We start from the raw sequence: 19,625 nt of genomic DNA, 5'->3' as shown, positions 1-19,625 counted from the left end.
ATATATATAGCAAAATGATTACTACAACAAGTTATTAATGTCTGAGACTCACCCCAAATGAACTAAACCAGAATATATAAAACAGTGGTCCTCAACCTTGGCTGCAGACTGGAATTACCTGGGGAGTTTTTAAAACCATGGATGCCTGGTCTCACCCCAGAGATTCCAGTGTGATTGGCAGAGGGTGGGGCCTGAGTTTGGGGCTTTTGAAAGCCCTCCAGGTGATGCTGAAGTATAGCCGTGGTTGAGAATCACTGGTCTAGTTGGCATGGGTATTTTTATAGCCCAATGTGAAATGTGCACGTAGGACTGAGAATCTCTGCTAGAAATTAATGGTTTTAAAACATGAGTGGGCCTAAGAATCACCTGGGGAGATGTATTAAAATGTAGGTTCCTGACCCCCTACCCGCACTTGAGGGACATGGATTCAGGAAGGAAGAGAAAAAGGACCAGGAATTTGCCTTTTAAACAAATGATTCAAGCGATTCTCAAGTTGTTGCTTCACAGACCCCACTTCAAGAGACAGAGAACAAAGTGATAGTTTACGGTTTTTTTCAGCCCCAGTGTTCCAGAAACTCTTGCATGTTCTATGATCCTCTGATACCCTGTGTAACAGGGTACTGAATGGGATTCTTCTGGGAGTCTCAGAATTATTGATAAAAGCCCATGAACGAAAGTAATTAGTGTTAAGTACCAGCCCCATTCCGAAACAGTGCTTCTAGCAAAGGCTGCTTACTAGAAACACCTGTGGAAGTTTTAAAACCAGCCGGCTTCCCCTGACCAATTAAATCAAAATCTCTAAGAGATCCAGTCATCAGCATTTTTGTTTTTGTTTTTAAGCTTCTGATTCCTATGACCATCCAAAGTTGAGAAATAGTGTTCAAAAAAGATCTATCAAGGAAACTAGACCCCCACCCCATTAAGACTTATTAAGCTGCACTAGCCCTATTAGGTTACACTATTGGCCTTTTCCCAGTCCTTATTAAGAGGTAATTGTGAGATGAAAGAAAATTCGTGAAGAATTGTTAAGTCACTAACTTTGGACAGCATACTAAGTCTTTGGCTTCTCTTCCATTAACTAAGCAAGGAGTGTACCAAACAGAACCGACTGGAGCTGTTGGGGGTGCCCGCACAGGGAGACCAGACTCCCTTTCCTGGGTGCACAGGCAGCAGATTTGGTGATCAGCCTGTCCTCTGTGCCTGTCTGTTCAGAGGGAGAGAACTGGAGAGCAGTGCCACTGGAGCTTGAACCATTTTGCTGGCACCCACCCACGGGAATCCAGCCGTGTGAGGTCACAGGGGATACAGCAGTTAGTAAAAGCCAAAAGAAGTCTAAAAACCAAAGGTGGGAGAGATCAGATCCCTTCAACCCAGGCCTAGCTGGTGCTGCAAACAAAGATGGGTTGAGCGATAAGCTGGATGTTAGACTCGAGTTTCAAATGAAATTCTGATTCCCCTTAGCTCTACAAAAATACCAGAAATCTGCAAGGCCAAGATCTAGAAAGAAGCGAAAGAAGCCTGTAAGTAAAACGCTCATTCTTAAAATGACTGCAGTTAAGTATGTGTAGTTTATTTATGAGTCCCCTCAAGGTTCTTATTGAGAATCTCCATATACTTATTTTATGGAAATATTCTACAAAAGTTGGTTACTAGCACAGAAGTCTGGGTTTACTAGGATAGCTAAGATTAGAAGGAGTATTAGATAAGGACTGTGGAGGCTGCTTGACAAACACGATGAAAACAAGAAGACGTCAGAATTTTTTCCTGAGACAGACTCTTGTCTGCCGACTCTCAAGTTCATACCTCTACCATCTATCCCATTATCTAAACAAAATACTTTGGTATTACCTTTGCCCCCTCACTTTCCCTCACACCCTGCTTCCCATTAATCCTCACTTCTAAAAGCGACCGTAACAATAAACTTTTACTTAAGGTTTATGACTTAGGAGTCATTGTATGCTGAGAGCTTTACATATTTTAGCCCCTTTTATCCTTATAACAACTTTATGTGGTAGTCAATATCCACATTTTCCAATGAGAAAATTGAGGCTTATAGAGAGTTTAAGGATCTCATTAACAAATAGGGGATCTGGGTTTGGAGTCTGGATCTAAGTGATTGTAACCCTGTACCTTTTATTTTTATTCCAATAATAGCTTTTCTTTTAGCAGCTTTTCCCTTCAACATTCAGTACTTGTATAACATCCCTGTGCTCTGCAGGATTTCTTGGTCAGAGGCCGAGATCTTAATCATATGTCTCTCAATAAAGATTAACCTCTATTCCATTTACCAGGATATCTCTCTCAGTAATTCTCATTGACCATCAGAATTATCTGGAGAGCTTTTAAATGATAGGGAAGAGTGTTTTTCAGCCTTGGCTATCCACTGGAATCACCTGGGTGAACTGAAAACAAAACAAAACAAAACAAAACAAAACAAAACAAAACAAAACAAAACAAAACACAAGATACCTAGATCCTATCTACATATATTTCTGATTTCACTGTTCTGGGATATGGCCTGGGCATCAGGACCTTCAGAGCTCCCCAGTGATATAATGTGAAACCATGCTAAGAATCAGTGATATGGCTTGTCAAGGTACACCATGGGGATTCTAATAACACTGTTACTTATAATACTAATTGCTGTCACATATAGTGTTTAGTATGGCATGGATTTTCAACATTTTACTTCTCCTAGCACTATGAGGTATCTCCATTTTATAGAAAAGGAAACTGACACCCACAGAGTTAGAAGTATTTCTCCAGGGAAAGAGATAGTAAGTTGTAGAGTTAGGATCTGACTCCTGGCAATATGGCTCTAGAATCTGAACTACATTCGAGACATGACTCAGGAATCCACATTCTTAAAATCATTCCCAGCATTTCTTCTCCAAGGTTGTGAACAGAGATTAAGCTAATCTGATCAACAAATCCTTGCTTGAGAGCTGAAAGCAGTGGTTCTCAAATATTAGTCAGCTAAAAATTTAACCCTGGACCATTAATTAAAAATCGAGATTAAAAAAAGGAGGCTGAGGGTGAAGCCTTGAAATCTGCCCTTTCATTAGTCATCACAGATGGTGCTGATGTAGAAAGTGGTTCACAAATGCACTTTACAGATTACCAATAGTTTAATATGTGATCCAAAACAAAATGAGTTAATGGCCATCATTTATTCAGTGTTTACTTGCCTTACTTAAGTCATCTTATAAAATTCTCACAAATATATAAGGATTACTATTGTTTCCATTGTACAGTTAGAGAAAAATAAAAAACAACTAAACCTCAGAAAAATGAATTTTCTGGCTCAAGGCTATACAACTAGTAAATGGTAGGGCCAGGATTCAAAACCAGATGTGTTTGACTCCAGGGCCCATGCTCTTATTTATTTCTCTATCCTGCTATGGAAAAGGGATTAGAAATAAAACAATAAAGGTATAGGAAGCTTATTTTTTAAATATAGCATCATGGAATGGACCATCGCAAGGTAAGGCAAACAGATACAATACTGCCCAAAGCTGTAGATGGTAACTCTTTGATTATAGTATAATCAGTGTGTTCATATTGATAACATATCTTAATCATCAAAATGATCAGATCATCAATTGCCTGACAGTAAGATAATATATTTTGGACAGACTTCCTTTAAAATACGTTGAACAGTATAACCAAAAACAACAATAAAATACTGGAATTAAAGTGAAATGAGCCTCCAGTGATCAGGAATAGTTCAATTTTCATATATTCTATCCTTAATGATGAAGTTTTATTACCTGAGCTGACATTTAGACTGCCAAGTTTGACCCATGATTCATTTGCATCTGGAACTTGGATGAAGATGGCACTGGGTCATTTAAAGCATACTGCACCCTATTTCCATAAAAATCTATTGAGTGCTATGGAAAACAATGTGAATTACCTACCCCCTAGCCATCTAAAACCCTCATATTCCTTACCTTCTACCACAGAAGCTGGGAAGCAAACATACTTCCTCTTTCCAGACTCTTGTCATTTGGCTAAGTTGCTGTGTTAAGTCTCTGGCTATGGCTTCCAGGAAGGCTCTATGATGGACAAACTGCTGGCATATGCTTCAGTGTTTTGGTCTTTGCATCCTTCCTCCTTCCCCAGTCTCTTGCCAGCTATAATGCTTTAATGTGCCTAGAGATGAATTGGCCATTGTGTGATCATGAATATGACTGTCACACGCTAACAAAGGTGGAGTAGGAAGAAGGAAGGGGTGTAGCCCTTGAGGGCAACACTGCCCTGTGTCCTAGCCTTGAACTCAGCAACCCCATGATCCTTGTCTGTGAGGCAAATATATCCTTTACTATTTGGTTTTCTGTGACTGGCAACCAAATACAAAATAACTGATACAAGAGGACATGACTTTAAAGGCACTATTCTGAGGTTGCAGGGACAAGGCTGATATTCTTGAGAAACTGGAGTCACATATGGTAGTCCTTGTTAAGATAGTCATGGAAAGCCTCTCTGACAAGGTGACTTTAGGACTGAGACTTGAATGTTGAGAAGGAGCCAGCCAGATGAAAACCCAAAGGAGGGGCATCCAGACAAAGAGAACAACAAGGGCCTAAACTGAGCGGACCGAGCCTACATATTAGAACAGAGAAAACCAGTGTCAGTGAAACACAATGAGGAGGGCAGATTAGCAACAGCAAGCACAGTGTGCCAGTAAATGATTAACAACTAGCTCTTCAAAACACAGGGACAAAACAGAAAAGGCCCTGATTTGTAGCATTTGCCGATTCTGTAGTGTAAATATTCCTACCATGGCCAGTTTCAAGCCACCAACGTGGTATCACTGGCTTGCAAAATTCTCAACAATCAGCAATCCCAAGGCAGAAAGTACCATTCCGAGCACACCACTGTACAGGAAACAAAGTCTGAGACGTAAACAGGGGCTAGATTGGGTGCAAAGATTTTGTAAGAAGATTATATGTTAGTGTAATTACTAAAGAAAGCCACTGGAGAGTTTTTGGAAGAAGAATGGTATGATTTGATTCACATTTTATAAGTATCACCAACTATTGTTTGAAATACTAGATACTGTGGATCAAAGGTATGTGCAGGAAGCCAGCTAGGAGGAAGGCTGTTATAGTGGCCTGGGTAAGACATGGCGGAAGCTTAGACTCAGTGGGGGCAGTGGGGACAGCAAGATATGGACAGCACAGGTGGGGAGAAGAATTAGGACCCCAAGGGGGTGCACAGGTCTCAACAGATGTCTCTCCAGCAGAAAAGGACTGACTAGTGAATACAGCCACACGACTTAGCCTGTTTCATCAATATTTGTGGCTGCTGTTTTACTTATTTAAGCAAATGGTGTCAACAAATTTAGTAAGTAACAAGAATAACCATGTAGAAGAAAAGTATCACCACCTCAAAGATAAAAATTATTTTAAAAGAAAATAATAAGAGGGTGACACTTTTCCCTGTTTATTCTTTTCCTGTCTAAATAAGATCCCTCCATGCAGGATTAATTAGGGATTATATAAAGTGATTTACCATTGCACCAAGCAGTTGGAAAATATGGATATAAGCTAAAAGTGAGACCTGGGAATATAAAATTTGGTAATAGTGATTTTATACAGTTATCTTGAGGTATGAATGAGAATATAATCATAATGAGATTTGCATATAGAGTGCCTGGCACATGAGTTGTAGGTGAGATCAATACCTACCATCTTTTCTTATAACCTTTCTTTCTGTGAGTCCTCACTTCCTGTTCTATTAGTGGCAATGTTTGAAAAGGAAATTAAAATTATAGGAATGGAATTATGCTACTCAAATTTCCTTTGATAAGGTGACTAGGTGGTCCTCTTTTTAAAGACATACTCTCATACTTGAATAACTAAGTTTAAGTAGAATGGCTATGAACAACAAAATCTAGCCATAGGTCAGTATTTTATGTACAGTACTGTACAAGTCATTATTAAGACTACATTTTAAATAGTGTACATGAAATATTGACTTATTGCTAGCTTTATGATGTATCTAAAAATTGGACCAAAGAATGCTCAGTTTAAAAATCTAATGCTGCACAACAGAACATGTGTACCAATAAATTAAAATAGCCGATTATTTTTTGCACTTCTATTGCTGTGATAGGAAAGGAAACTGTCAATTTACAAGTTACTGAGACATGACAACCAGTGTGTCCTTCTTATTCAACAGTCATCTCCGTTTTGTTCCAGCCACAACTTGCCACGTTCCTTAAATGCAGACCAACTGAAGAGCGAGGTCAATTTAAATGTGCTCAAATTTAAAACTTCATCTACTATGCTGTTAAAAACAATCCCACTTCATGTGTATTATCAAATGCTGAATGACTTTTCTTCCTGGGATTTGGGATGACACTGCAGTGTATCACAAAAAGTTTGACAATACTAGAATTTTTAAATCATGAATTTATAGAATGAAAAACGCCAGCCCAGACTCTGCTCAAAAAGTGTTTGCCAAAGCTACTGCAACCAGAGCAACACTTTATGCTATAAAGGGAAAAGCTGTAGTTGCTAAGAGTCTCTGAAGTGGTAGGTACCTGTTTCATTTGAAAGTGATTAGGTACCCAATAAACAAATCTTTAGGTATACAAAGCTTAAGATGGCTTTCTTTGTTAAACAATTCCTGTTCCGTGGTTGGAATGAGTAATGTGTTCCCAGTTTTTCTAGGAACTATATTCAGTGTTTTCTTCTTTCTCTTTTCTTCTTTCCTTAAAAAAATGTCATCTAATTTTCCCCAGCAGCTAAAATTAAAGCTTGATTTGCCCACCATTACCTGAGATCTCAGGAAATCAAAAGTTTCACTTTTTTTGTTTGAGCTTTTAACTCTATTACATTTGATGCCTTTCCCTTTCTTCTATATTTTCACCTCACTTTTCTTTTTAATCTTGCATTTATGTCTCTCCATAATGACAGTCAATTATAATTTTATCCCTAAGAACAGTGAAATTTCTTGTTTTCAACCTTCTTGGCATCCATGCAAATGAACACCTGACTTGACTGTGTTTGGGGAATCTATGAGGAATTAGACACGGCCAAAATCTGTTTTTGCACGTCTGGAAGAAGTTGAACAACCTACTGCCCTTTTTAATGCTAAATACTAAAACACTTGTGTCCTGTCAGTTTTTGTATACTCCATTGTATGCAACACAGAATCATGACAATTGGGAGCACTTAAAAATTGTTTGTTGAATAGAAATGCTTGTATGGAATTAAATGTTATTGTTATATTTATATAAGTATTTGTATTCACTAGTTAACAATGGTACTACATCAAGCCCTATTTGACAAGATTTAGATTTCTCACAAAATGTGAATTCTGAGAAATGAAGATTTAAGGGGCTGGACTCCATCTTTTTATAATGATCAAATTTAATCTTCTACAAGTGGGTGAAGTAAGAACCACGGGTATGACTTGGAAAGTGGATCAGAGTTTATTTTAGCACTTGTGAAAATGTTTAGGGAAGGCTTATTTTAAACTTTCTGGGGAGGTATTTTGAAGTACACGGTCCAAACTACACTTTGTAGGCAAAGTGTGAAATTTCTCAGAAAATGAATATAATGAGCACTTCTTCATTAGCCAATGAAGTACCGAGTGTACAGCTGTATGTATACAGCCCTCACGCACAGATGAGCAGCATGACACTTCAACAGTGCATCAGCAGCTACGCAGCTTCTCCATCCACATTCCTCCTTATTTACACTTCACTTATGACCTCAACTGATTTTAGATGCAGTTGGGTGAAAAAACACCTTTCACAGAGCTTTAAATTTAACTTTAAATTGAAGTCTATGCATTTATCTTCCCTTTCATAAACTTCTTACCTGTCTAATGTTTTCTCAATAAAAGTTAAATAATTATTGTCTGGTATCTTATAATACTAGTCTCAAAAAGATAAAGATTCTTGGGCTCCATGCGTTTTAGCATTTCCCCAGGTTAGTACCCAAAAAACAAGCAAGCTTTTATAATGGTAGTAATTCCACCTATGTATATTGTAAAATTGGGATTGTTTTCCTGATTATTATGGGTACATCCCAATTTCCCTTTTCATAGTGCTCAGGAAATGAGAAGGGAAAGATTTTATCAGGAAATTGCTGGAGGGTCTCCCAATCAAGTTGAGTGTTTTCAAAGAGCTCCTTATAAAGAAACCTTGTAAATTTAACTTTTCATGTCCTGGCATATCTCCTGTACTAGAGAATGGATGAATGTTTTTATCTAAACTGACACTTTGATATATTATTCTGCTATCAAGCTACTTAATAATATGTTTCCTCTGTTATCTTATCACTACTATATCATACTGTCATCAGTCTCTTAGATACTTTGAGAATTGTATGCTGAGGTTAGTGCGGTGCTATCTGTCTTTAAAAGTTGATTAGAAGACAAAGTGAAGCTTGGTGTTGGCAGAAATTGCTGTGGTGAATAGTCTATGTATTTTGTTGAGAACATTATTATTATTATCAAGCTGTATAAAAGATGATTTAAAATTCCAAGCAAAAATTATAAAATAATGAGTTTCTCCTCATTATGTTAGACTCCCTGGGGCTGCTTTGTCAGACTTTCTATTGATGTTTCTTTTATAAACCAAATCTTGGGAATAAAGAAGAAGGAAAAATAATTGTTTAGTAACTTACTGCATTTGCAAAGCAAACTAATATTGACTAATGAAGAGTTATTTGGTTGTACAATTACATAATGTATTAAATAAAATTTAAAATTATAAAAAACAAACTTGAATACTTTTTTTCCCTAATTATAAAATAAATTCGTATCTTGGGGAGGTTTATAAGGTAAATGTGAATTCCAGTCCTTTACTTTACTTTTTTTTAGTTTAAAAAAATATGTAAAACTTTTATTTATATTATCAAGACTATTTTCATACATTCTTTCTAAAAATGATTCAAAATAATTTAGCTAAATGAATAGCTTAAGACTGAAGTAACTATTTTACTTAATTTTCTCTAACTCCTCAAGTTCATTATTTTACTAAGAATTTTAATCATAGGTATTAGTTGATTTCATTTCTTTACAATTCAGTTTTCTGATGACTTTTCTTTGTCATCAGATCATTCTTTATATTACAATTAACAGAATTCTATTTAGTATTTTACTTACTGAGTTACCAAATATGTTCCCATTATTTTTAACATAAGCTCTGGAATAGTTAAAATATTTTAGAAGTGCCTGTTATTTGAAGAACAGATCTTTGTACCTTCATCTGGACATGAGGCCTTCATTAAAGATAAGTTTTAGCTTTTTTTTTTTTTCATTTTAATTTCCTCTGTTTTGGGGCTATTATGATTTTCTACCAGTTTGTGGTCAGTTTAGAAAATTTCTATGGTTTTACAATGTACATTTCACCTAATTTTCTTTTTTTTTTGCTCTAAAGTTGTATATATTACTTGATACTTTAAAAATATCTCTTCAATATCTATAGTTATGTTCTAGTTCTCATTTCAAAGTTATTTATTTGTATCACTATTCTTTTCCTTGATCAAACATGAAAATATATTCATTTTACGTCTTTTCAAAGATCTAGCATTTGATTTTATAAAATATATTTTGTTTTATTGCCACTTATATTTAGTAACCTGCTTTTATTCATATTGCTTCCTTCTTTATCATTTGCTTAGATGTGTGTGTGTGTGTTTTAATGACCCTATTTTTTTCTCAGAATCCCACTGTAGCTGTATCTTGCTTCTTTTGATGGATCATTTCTTTGTAGTCCACCATTTAATTTTAATTTGTTAAGGTAAATGTTGTTTAGAGCAAAACAACTTTTTCTAGGGGCATGTTTTTAAGAGGATTATACCTGTATTCTTTACTTTTGATGTCATATATTGATCAGAAAAAATTGCCCTGTGAGTTTTCATTTTGGATTTTAACAATATTTTTGGAATCATACATGATAAATAATCCACAGATGGCTGAAAACAATGGATACTACAGATACAAACATAAATAAAATGTGTGCTCAAGCTTAAGTGATTTATTGAAATTTCAAGTAGTTTTCCTTTTTACTGTCTATTAACTGTCAATCTCTGAGAAAGTTGTGTGAATTGCTGATTTTTTCCACTAACAGTTTTTGCCTCACACACATAATTTCTAAACTGATGGTAGGTACAGAAAGGTTTAGGATCCTAATAGTTTCTTAGTAATGTTTCTCTACTAAATATCACCCTCTGTCACACTTAATTTTGGCTTGAATTCTATTTGAACTGATATTTTAATATTATTCTGCTATATTTTTGTTCTGACTTTTCCCAGGTATTACACCTTCCATCTCTTTTATTTCCAAACTTTCTCTTTGTGATTGTCTCTTTTTCTTATCAGCTTATTATTTTCTTGATTTTCTCTGATACTTTAATTAAAGCATGTATTCTATTTATTCTAGTAATTCTACTTTTTTCTGAGGTACTTTTTTGAGATAGGTGCCTTCATAAAAACAGTTGTTCTCAAAGAATGGGTGTTTTTTTGTTTGTTAGTTTTTATCTATTATTTAACTTCAGGATTTAGATTAAATTATACGCTTCCATAACCAAATAGGTATTCTCATCCAACATTGAATACAGTTTCTGATAATAGAGCCTCGTTTCAGGATTTGGTATGCAGGTGTCTGAGAAATGGCCACTTCAGCAAGGAGGAAAAAAGATGCTTTGTCACTGGATGTGATGGTTCATCATATTTAAGACTTTGTAGTCTGAAATGTCAGTGATGAAGCCAGAACTAGGACTAAGATACTCTGAAACCCAGACCAGACTTTTTTCTACTACACTACTCAATATTTAGTTGAAATTGTTCAGACTTGTTTTTGTCATTGGGTCCTAATTAAAAATAGTTTGCTGTATACACAAATGTGTACCAATCATAAGAATGTTTCCAACATGTTCTAAATCAATATTCACATCTCTACTACATCTTTCATCTTCATATGCTGACTTGCCATCTGTACATCTTCTTTAGTGGAGTGTCTATCCAAATCTTGTGTTTATTTTTTAATTGGGTAATTTATTTTGTTTAATTGTTGAGTTTTAAGAGTTCTTTACATATTCCAGATACAAATCATTTATTAGATATGTTTTGCAAATATTTTCTTCTATTCCTTGGCTTGTCTTTTAATTTTTTAACAATATCTTTTAACTGCAAATTTAACAATACCTTTCTTAACAATACCAACAATGTAAAATTTATTATCATTTTCTATTATGGTTCATGCATTTTCCATTCAGCCTAAGAAATTCTGGATTAGCCCAAGGTCTCAAAGAGTTTCTTCTATACTTTCTTTTAAAAGAATATAGTTTTAGGTCTTATATTTAGATTTAGACCCATTTTGAGTTGATTTTTGAGTATGATGTGAAGGGTTAGGTTCAATTTTCTGTATGTGAGTATTCAATTTTTATAGTACCATTTATTGACAGGACCAGCCTTTCCCCATTGAGCTTCCCCAGCACAACTGTTGAATATCAATATACATTTGCGGGCCTATTTCTGAACTCCATCCGATTTTTGATTGATCTGAATATCAATACTTGCACTAATATCACACTTTCTTGATTTACTATATCTTTATAGTCAGTTATGAAATGAAATAGCAACGTAAACCCTCTAACTCCATTCTTGTTTTTCAATTTTGCTCTTCTGCAACCTCTGCATTTTCAAATAAATCTTACAATTAAGTTGTGAATTGTTATTCTGCCTAAAAAAGACTGCTAACATTTAAACTGGAATTGTATTGCATCTATGTAACAATCTGGGAAAAACTGACATCTTTACAGTGTTGAGTCCTCCAACTCCAAGAACATAGTATACAACACCATTTATTTAAGTTTTCAATTTCTCTCAGCAATGGTTTGTAGTTCTTAGGATCTAATTCTTGCACAAATTTTGTTAAATGTGACTATTTCATGATTCTAATGCTATCATAAATATTACTTTTTAAAATTTTAGTTCCAACTGTTTATTGCTGTTATATAGAAATATGATTGATATTTTCATGTTAACCTTATATCTTGTCTCCTTACTAAAGTCATTTATTTGTTTTAGTAGTCTTTTTGGTAGATTTTGTAGGATTTTCTACATAGACAGTCATTTTGTCTGTGAACAAAGACTAACCACGCCAGCATCTTCTGACACCATGTTCTATTCTGAACTCCTATTACAGAATCACTTTTTCATCTGCCATGGTCTATCTTGCCACAAAGCCTTGTTTTTATTTTTGTTTGAGACCCTCTTTCCTATACTCTTTACCAGCTGAATGCTTATTCATGCTTCAGATCTCAGCTCAAACATAACTTCCTCAGGGAAATGTTCTCTAGGATAATTTTCCATGTTATCCTTTTCATTCAATCATTTTTCATTAATTTGGCCAACAAATTTGTTCCTACTATTAAATTCCTACCATGTGCCACGGTTCTTTCAGAGTACCATCTGTCTTTGTTTCCCAGTACTTACTGTTACTGTAATTTTACATCTATCTCTATGATTATTTGACTATTGTCTCTCTCCCTCTCTCTCCTAGAGACTGTAAGCTTCATGAGAACAAGAACCACGATTGTTTTTGGTTCTCCTTTGATGTCCATGCCTTGCTGAAGGCCTGTAACTTGACAGGTATTCATTAAGTATTGACTGAATTAAACAAATGAGTCAGAAGAAGATATCTGTCCAGAAGATGGAGGAAATATTTTGGAGCAGAGTTGACTTGCTCAATGCTATTCAACACATACTGCTCAAAAGACTGTTCAGAACTGACTCTAAAACTGTAATTCAATCTCTGTACACATAAAAATGTTATCAGAAACATTTTTTAAATGTAATTTTAAGGGAGTTCTAGTAGATGAAGTTTGGAGGCTGGGTTGTAGACTCTAAGCCTGAGGAGTCAATTTTAAAATTCACAACGAAAACCTTCAATTGGGTAAAAACAGATGCTGCAACTTCATATTAGATTAAAAATAACTTAATATAGTCTTGTCAGAGGAAAAAAAATGTAATCCCATAGACCACTAGATGTCCTTAAAATTATACTTGTACCTTTTCTAGTTCATGAGTCATTAGGATCTAATTGACTCAAAACAAACAGGCAAATACAATAAACTTGAAATGATTTGTTCAACAAGCTCTTGCATTTATAGCAAATAACTGGGTTTTTTCCATTTGAGAAAAGATTAAATAAGCTTAGCTTTGTTTCATCTTTTGAATAAGATAATATCCCAACACTTAAATCTGAATATGAACTCACATTTTTAAATGCAAAACAAATTACTCATAAACAAGTTTAATTTGAAAGGCATTATTTTTCAAATGGCATTAACATAAGCCACTCCTGCCATAATTTACTGAGCAGATACTTTATATTATCTTTAATTACACACATGCTGAATACCTTAACTCAGGTGCAAGAACTTCATCACAGTTTAATAATGCTTTAAATCCATTTATTTTTGTTACATTTATCAAGGCTATCTCTGACAGGTAAAGAAAAAGACTAATATGTCTCTCTCAGGGATCCCTTTTCTACATGCATCTCAATATCAACACATTAATGCATATAAACGATGCAAAAGAAAGAGGAAATTATTGTGTTGGTTTGTTAAGCACTGATAGATGTAGCCTTACTATTTTTATCTGACATTTTGATAGTAGAATGCCAGTTCAAATGCCATAGAAGTTCGAAAGCAGTGACCGAGAAAAACCACATTGTTTACTTAAATCATGGTGTATTTTAAAGGCATTATATTCTTTTTATGTATGGGGGTGGATGATGTACTTAACATGTGACTGTCACATTCAAGAAACATTTTAAACTAAATGAGCTATGAAATCAATATGGCTATTTTTATCATGAATCACAGCTCTCCTTTAAAAAATACACCCTATAGAAAACATACATACATTTTTTAATTGAATTAGTTCTTTAAAATTATCAAGCCAGTCTCCTGAGAAGCGCAAAAGAAAATCCTTTATGGGAGTTCAACTACTATCATACCAGGCAATCAACTGTAAAATTCAAATAAGCATTTTAGGAATTTCAAAATATCAATAAATGTTATTTCATCCCCAGAAAAAATCAGAAACATGAGGGTTTTAGGGGTGGAAAAAAATCAGGATTTATTGTTTTTATTTGCAATTAAAATGTCAACTGCAAGAATTCACAGAGCAGGGAGTGAGCTGAAGAAAACACAGGTGCCTAATTCACAAACTACAAAAAAAAAAAAAAAAAGAAAACAGTATAAAACTGACCATCTGGGGAGAGCTGGCTGACTTCATTTTCCTATGAGCTTACCGTCTGCTCCATCTTTTTCTTCCAAACTCTACATTCTGACCTTGAAAATGCATCTACATGTTTGCTACGAGCATTTCCTTCTGCACATAAATGCAGGTAGACTTAATTATGCAAAGGATATTAAACAACAAAGGACATACTGTATTGTATTTTATTTAATCTCAGGTTTCTGATTTTTTTTTAATGGTTCTATTTCTGGTGGTGATGCTTTTTCAGCCTTTCAGCCATCCTATAAATTCCTCCACTTTTCATGATTTACCTGCAAGTGCTTACAAGCACATTTATAAGAAACAAGTGCTTCTTTGAGAGCAATGGAGGCCCCAAAAGTAGACCTCTGAGAAGGTCAGGGAGAGGAACTGTAGGATTGTGGTCCCGATGTGCACACAATGGCTCTTCATGAAGTAATACTCACAGGACGGATGACAAAACTGAACTAGTGAGGAACTCCTGACTTGTCACAAAACACCGACTGCCCTAAAGTATGCTGAGGATGTCAGGATTTCTGAAGGAGGTATCCCACTTTACTGACATGGGGAATTAATATGCTGAGCATAAGAACAGATTTTACATTGGTTTTCTTTTTATAGCTCAGTCTGAATACTGAAAATGATGCTTACTTTCAAGTACTTGTTGCCATATCGTTTCTAAAACTAGTCTTTTGCTCTAGCCTGCATTTTTTTCCGGGGTGGGGGTGGGGGATCTACAGCTACCTTTTCTTCAACATCCCTAACTCATGCTCGAATCATTTCCAGATTATTCTCCTGCACTATATACTATATGGTGTCTGTGCTTCTGAAACTTGTTTCCAGCCTTGAACGCTTCCCAGGTTAAAGCCCTAATTTATACTTGGTTGTCCTCCAGCATCTTAAAGTTCGTTAAGCTAAGCCAAGCTCATCAAGTTTGTGGACCCACGTGCTTCCCCTGTGACTTTCTCCTCTCCCTGTTTTCAGCACCTATTAGTCAATAAGGCATGCTCTTTATTATCTCTTCCTTCCTTTCCATTCCCGTAACTCCTCCTCAAATTCAGGTTAGGTCATCCAGATTACAATGATAATACAGTTCAAAGCTGTCAAACTGTTTCAAAAGAATAGGGTTCCTGAAACAAAGAGTTCCATGATCTGCATATTCCATACAACTTGGAGATTCACAACATATATCACAGGCTAAAGAAACATCTTACAGTTTTTTTCTTAACCTGATGTTTGGGAAACCCAGTATTTCCTAATTCATTTTACCATCGAAACTTTTTCAAGGAGCATCCAATAAAATCTCCCACAGTTATATCTGTAAAACACTCGTCTTCCCCATGCATTCAATCCGGCAGCCAACTTCATATTAGTCAATAAATATACAGTTCAGGTGATTTCACTTCGCTGCTCAAAATATTCACTCTCGATTACCCATCAAAGCTAATCACCTCTGTCTATCTGCAACCTGCATGTTTAATCTTATCTTTTCATGATTTCACTCATCTCTGTAGTTCACCAGATGTCAAGCCTAAGTTCTACGGTACTACAATCACTCATCCTCAAACCAAATAAATGTGTTCCACCACTTAGCAATGAGTCAACCTTTCACACAAAACTCTGGTACTCTGCACATCTTTTTAAATACTTAATCGTTTCCTGATGCTTTCCAAACTTAAAGTCTACTCTGCTAACGAGAAATACATTTACTTTCTTCTCTCCACAATCTGAAAAACTCTGCTGTAGATAATGAAAGCTACCTGCACTGAAGCTTCTTTTTTAGCAAACTGATTTGTCATTATTGCATGGTTTTCTTGAAATAAAGGTGGTATGTGGTGCTCAGCGTAATTGAGCCAGATGGGAAATTGGTGAGTGGATGTGAAATGATCCTATTATCTGTGATCACTTCATTTGTTCTTGTCCAATTAAAACAAAAAGCAACATCTATTGAAATATTTCTAAACATTAAAAAATTATAGGTTATTATTTTAACTCAAATGGTACTTATTGTTCCAGAAATATCTAATGGTGCATCTGCTTTGGGTCAAGCATTGGTACTAGGCAAAAAGCAGTCAACAAGCTGAGCACGTTTGTTATGACACTGTAGTTCTATCATTCTTACAGACACAGGAGTCTCAAGCATGCTGAGTATTACATCTCCCTCCAGCTACTATGCTATTCTGCTCCCTTTGAAAGCAAAGTTCTTCAAAATGCTGTTCATAATGTCCCTAAAATACCTGTTCTCACTCTCTGTTTTTCTTATTTTTTTAATTGAAGTCTAGTCCGTTACAATGTGTCAATTTCTGCTGTACAGTATGTTTCAGTCATACATATACATGCATGTATTTGTTTTCATATTCTTTTTCATTATAGGTTACTACAAGATAGTGAATATAATTTCCTATGCTATACGGAAGAAATTTTGTTTTTTATTTTATACATAGTAGTTAATATTTGAAAATTTCGAACTCCCAGTTTATCATCCTCCCTTGAGACTACACCAATAAAGCTTTTAGCTACTATTATAAAAAACCGTCAGGACCATCAATGACCTTCACACTGCTAATCACAATGGTCAATTTCCAGACAACGTCTTTCCCCACCTGTTACCATTTCACACAGATAATCCTTCCTAGCGTCTTAAAAGATTTCGTTTACTTGGCCTCTGATCACCACTCTCTTGTCTTCCCTCCCTGGCTGGTGCTTCCTCATCTTCTCAACCTTTAAATGTTGGAATTACCCAAAGCTGAGTCATCAAACATCACATCTTTCCATCCTCCAGCTGGGCTTTAAATACCACCTATACGTTAGTAATTCCCATATTTTATCTCAATCCTGGCCTTTCCCTTGAGCTCCAGAATTTTATATACAGCTGCCAACTCAAACTCTTCATTTGAGTGTCTAGTAGATATCTCAACATGTCCAAAATCTATATTCCTCCTGGACACGACCCCTCCCGCCTTCCCTTTTAGAGTCTTTCCCACCTCAGGTGAAACTTCATCTTTCTAGAGTCTCAGGCCAAACACCTGACTCACCAGCGACGGCTTTGTTTCTCCTACACCTTATATTCAGTGTTTCATCCAATCCTGCTGGCTAAGCCTTCCAAACGTGTCCAGAATTTTACCACTTACCACGACCGTTTCTGTTACCAGCCGGATCCCAACCACAGTCATCTCTGACCCAGATTGTTTTAATGACTAATTTCCCTATAGAACATTTACTCCTACCATCAACATAGCAGAGAGAGCCCCTTCCAACGAAAAACCATTCTTCCCGCGGCTTTAGTATCTTAGAGTCAAAGCCAAAGGCCTCAAAATAGCAAGCCTCAGCCTCATCCAGTCCGGGGGCGCAGGGGCCTACCTCGAGTGCTCGGCTGGGCTCCCCGAAACCGTCCACGTCGCTGTCCTCCTGGAGGCGGCAAAGTGGCCCTGGGCAGCCGCTGGCACAGGGCCCGGCGGCGGATTCCTTACAGCTTCGGTGTAGTGACCGGGCTGCTTGGGCCCCCCCCTGCCCCGACCGCCCCAAGGGGCTAGGAAAGGAGCTGGGCGTGGACCTCTGCCCCGGTGGCTGCGATGCACCCAGTCCCCCTGCAACAGATGGGCACCACAAGGAAAGGCCCCGGGCTCCGACCCAAACCCCTCTGCGGCTCGAGGGAAGGGGCTCCTGAGCCCGCCAGCCCTGGGGAGGGCTGGGCCTGGCGTCCCGTGGAAGCGCCTTGACGCCCAACTCCCAACTTCCGGCCCCACACGCTCGGGCGTCCTGTGCAGACTGGCGCCACCTCGCGGCCCCTCCCGGGGATGCACCTGCAGTACCCGGCGTTCCGGGCCGATCCAGCCAGAACCCACAGCCAGTGCCTCCCCGCTCGGTCCTGCCCGTCCCAGTGGGAACTGTAACGCCTAAAGCGAAATCACCTGTCAAAAAAAAAAAAAAAAAAAAGCCTATCTTCGTCTCTTTCTACCCTTTCCCTTGTTCACACGGGGCTCATTGCTGTTTCTACAAGACTTTCAGAACATTACTGCCTCAAGGCGTTTAACCTTGCTGTCCACTCTGGGCTTTTCCCCTATTATCCTCAGAGAAAACTCCTAATTTACTTACATCTAATGCAGGAGGACTTCCCTGGTCCCCTGTATAAGACAGCCCCACCCCCTACTCTGCCTGTCCATCTCTTCCCTCTAACCAGTCTTCATGTTTCTTCTCGTCACTTCTCGTCATAGGAAGTACTAGGTACTTACTTGTGTAGGCTTTGTCTGCCGTCCACCCCTATCCCACAAGAATATACGCTTCACAAGAGTTGAAATTATGTCTATTGTGTTCACTACTGTATCCCCAGGGTCTAGAAGTGCAGTTGGGCATAGTAGGCACTCAGCAAATATTGGTTGAGTGAATAATTGAGTGAATTTACAAAAGGGCATTGTTAAGTGCTATGGAAACATAAAACCAAGGGATCTAAACTAGGCTCAGCGAACAAGAAAAGATTTCTTGAGGAATCTGAAACCTAAATGCTAAGAAGACAAGTAGGAATTTGCCAGGAAAAGGGAGGAAAAAGAAGGGAAGAGCTTTGCCACAAAGAGGACAACACTGCCAAGACCCCAAGTTTATCTGTTCACTCAACAGTTTTTTGAATTAAATACCTGAAGTGTACCAGGCTGTGTTCTAGGGATTTGGGACATAAGCGGGGAAAGGGGAAAGACTATTCAGAAATAATTTTTAGCATATGATCAGTTAATAAAATTAAGAAAATATGGAGATATTTTAAGGAATGTTAGAAAATGAAATCACTGAGGAGTATAATTCAAGGAGTGACATGATCAGATTAATATCGCAGAAAATCGAAACCAAACATAAGCCTCACCCCCAGTTCCTGGCTGTATTAATACTTAAACAACAATAGCTTCCTTTCAGTTTCCACAGTCATCTCTAATAAAAGCCTACAGCATCAGATAACATGAAGATGGTGCTAATTTTTTTCTATATGTCAATACCTAAAAATGGTCTTATAAAGAGAAGTTTTCAAGTTTTCAAAACTTTAACAGAATTTAATGTCATTTGACTTTTAAAAATCTTCTTTTAGCATTTTTTTCATATTTTTCAAAAATCTTTTTCAAATTTACCTATTATTTTTCAGTGTCATGTTCTTTCCTTATGGTTTCTATTTTTAAAGTGCATTTTAAAATCATTATAAATATGCTTATTTTCTCATCTCTTTCTGATTTCTTCTATATCAAGATCTTTTAGTTTTTCTTCTACCGAAACTACCTTCTCTGAATTTCTGTTCCCTCCGCCCGAAACACAGGGCTCACTCACCCACTGGTTTGTTGTCAGCACTGACTCACTTCAACGTTCTCTCTCCTTCTCATTAGTTTCTACCG

At 36.8% G+C, this 19,625-nt stretch overlaps 1 protein-coding gene across 17 annotated transcripts in view; it reads right to left on the bottom strand.

The window, feature by feature from the left end:
• LIN7A (lin-7 homolog A, crumbs cell polarity complex component) overlaps positions 1-19,625 on the bottom strand; it is a 208,475-nt gene that overhangs the window by 83,409 nt on the left and 105,441 nt on the right. Inside the window, exon 1 of one of the 17 annotated variants that reach the window (XM_045519423.2) lies at positions 17,617-18,166. The exons of the other annotated variants lie outside the window; for them this stretch is intronic. The gene's annotated coding sequence lies outside the window, so the exon portion shown is untranslated. Of the gene's footprint in view, positions 1-17,616; positions 18,167-19,625 lie in introns of those variants that run through there. 17 annotated transcript variants of the gene reach the window in all.

Source organism: Camelus bactrianus, chromosome 12 (genome assembly GCF_048773025.1).
Source record: "Camelus bactrianus isolate YW-2024 breed Bactrian camel chromosome 12, ASM4877302v1, whole genome shotgun sequence".
NCBI lineage: Eukaryota > Metazoa > Chordata > Mammalia > Artiodactyla > Camelidae > Camelus > Camelus bactrianus.
Note: the sequence above shows the minus strand (reverse complement) of the source record. Positions and strands in the feature narration are given on the sequence as shown.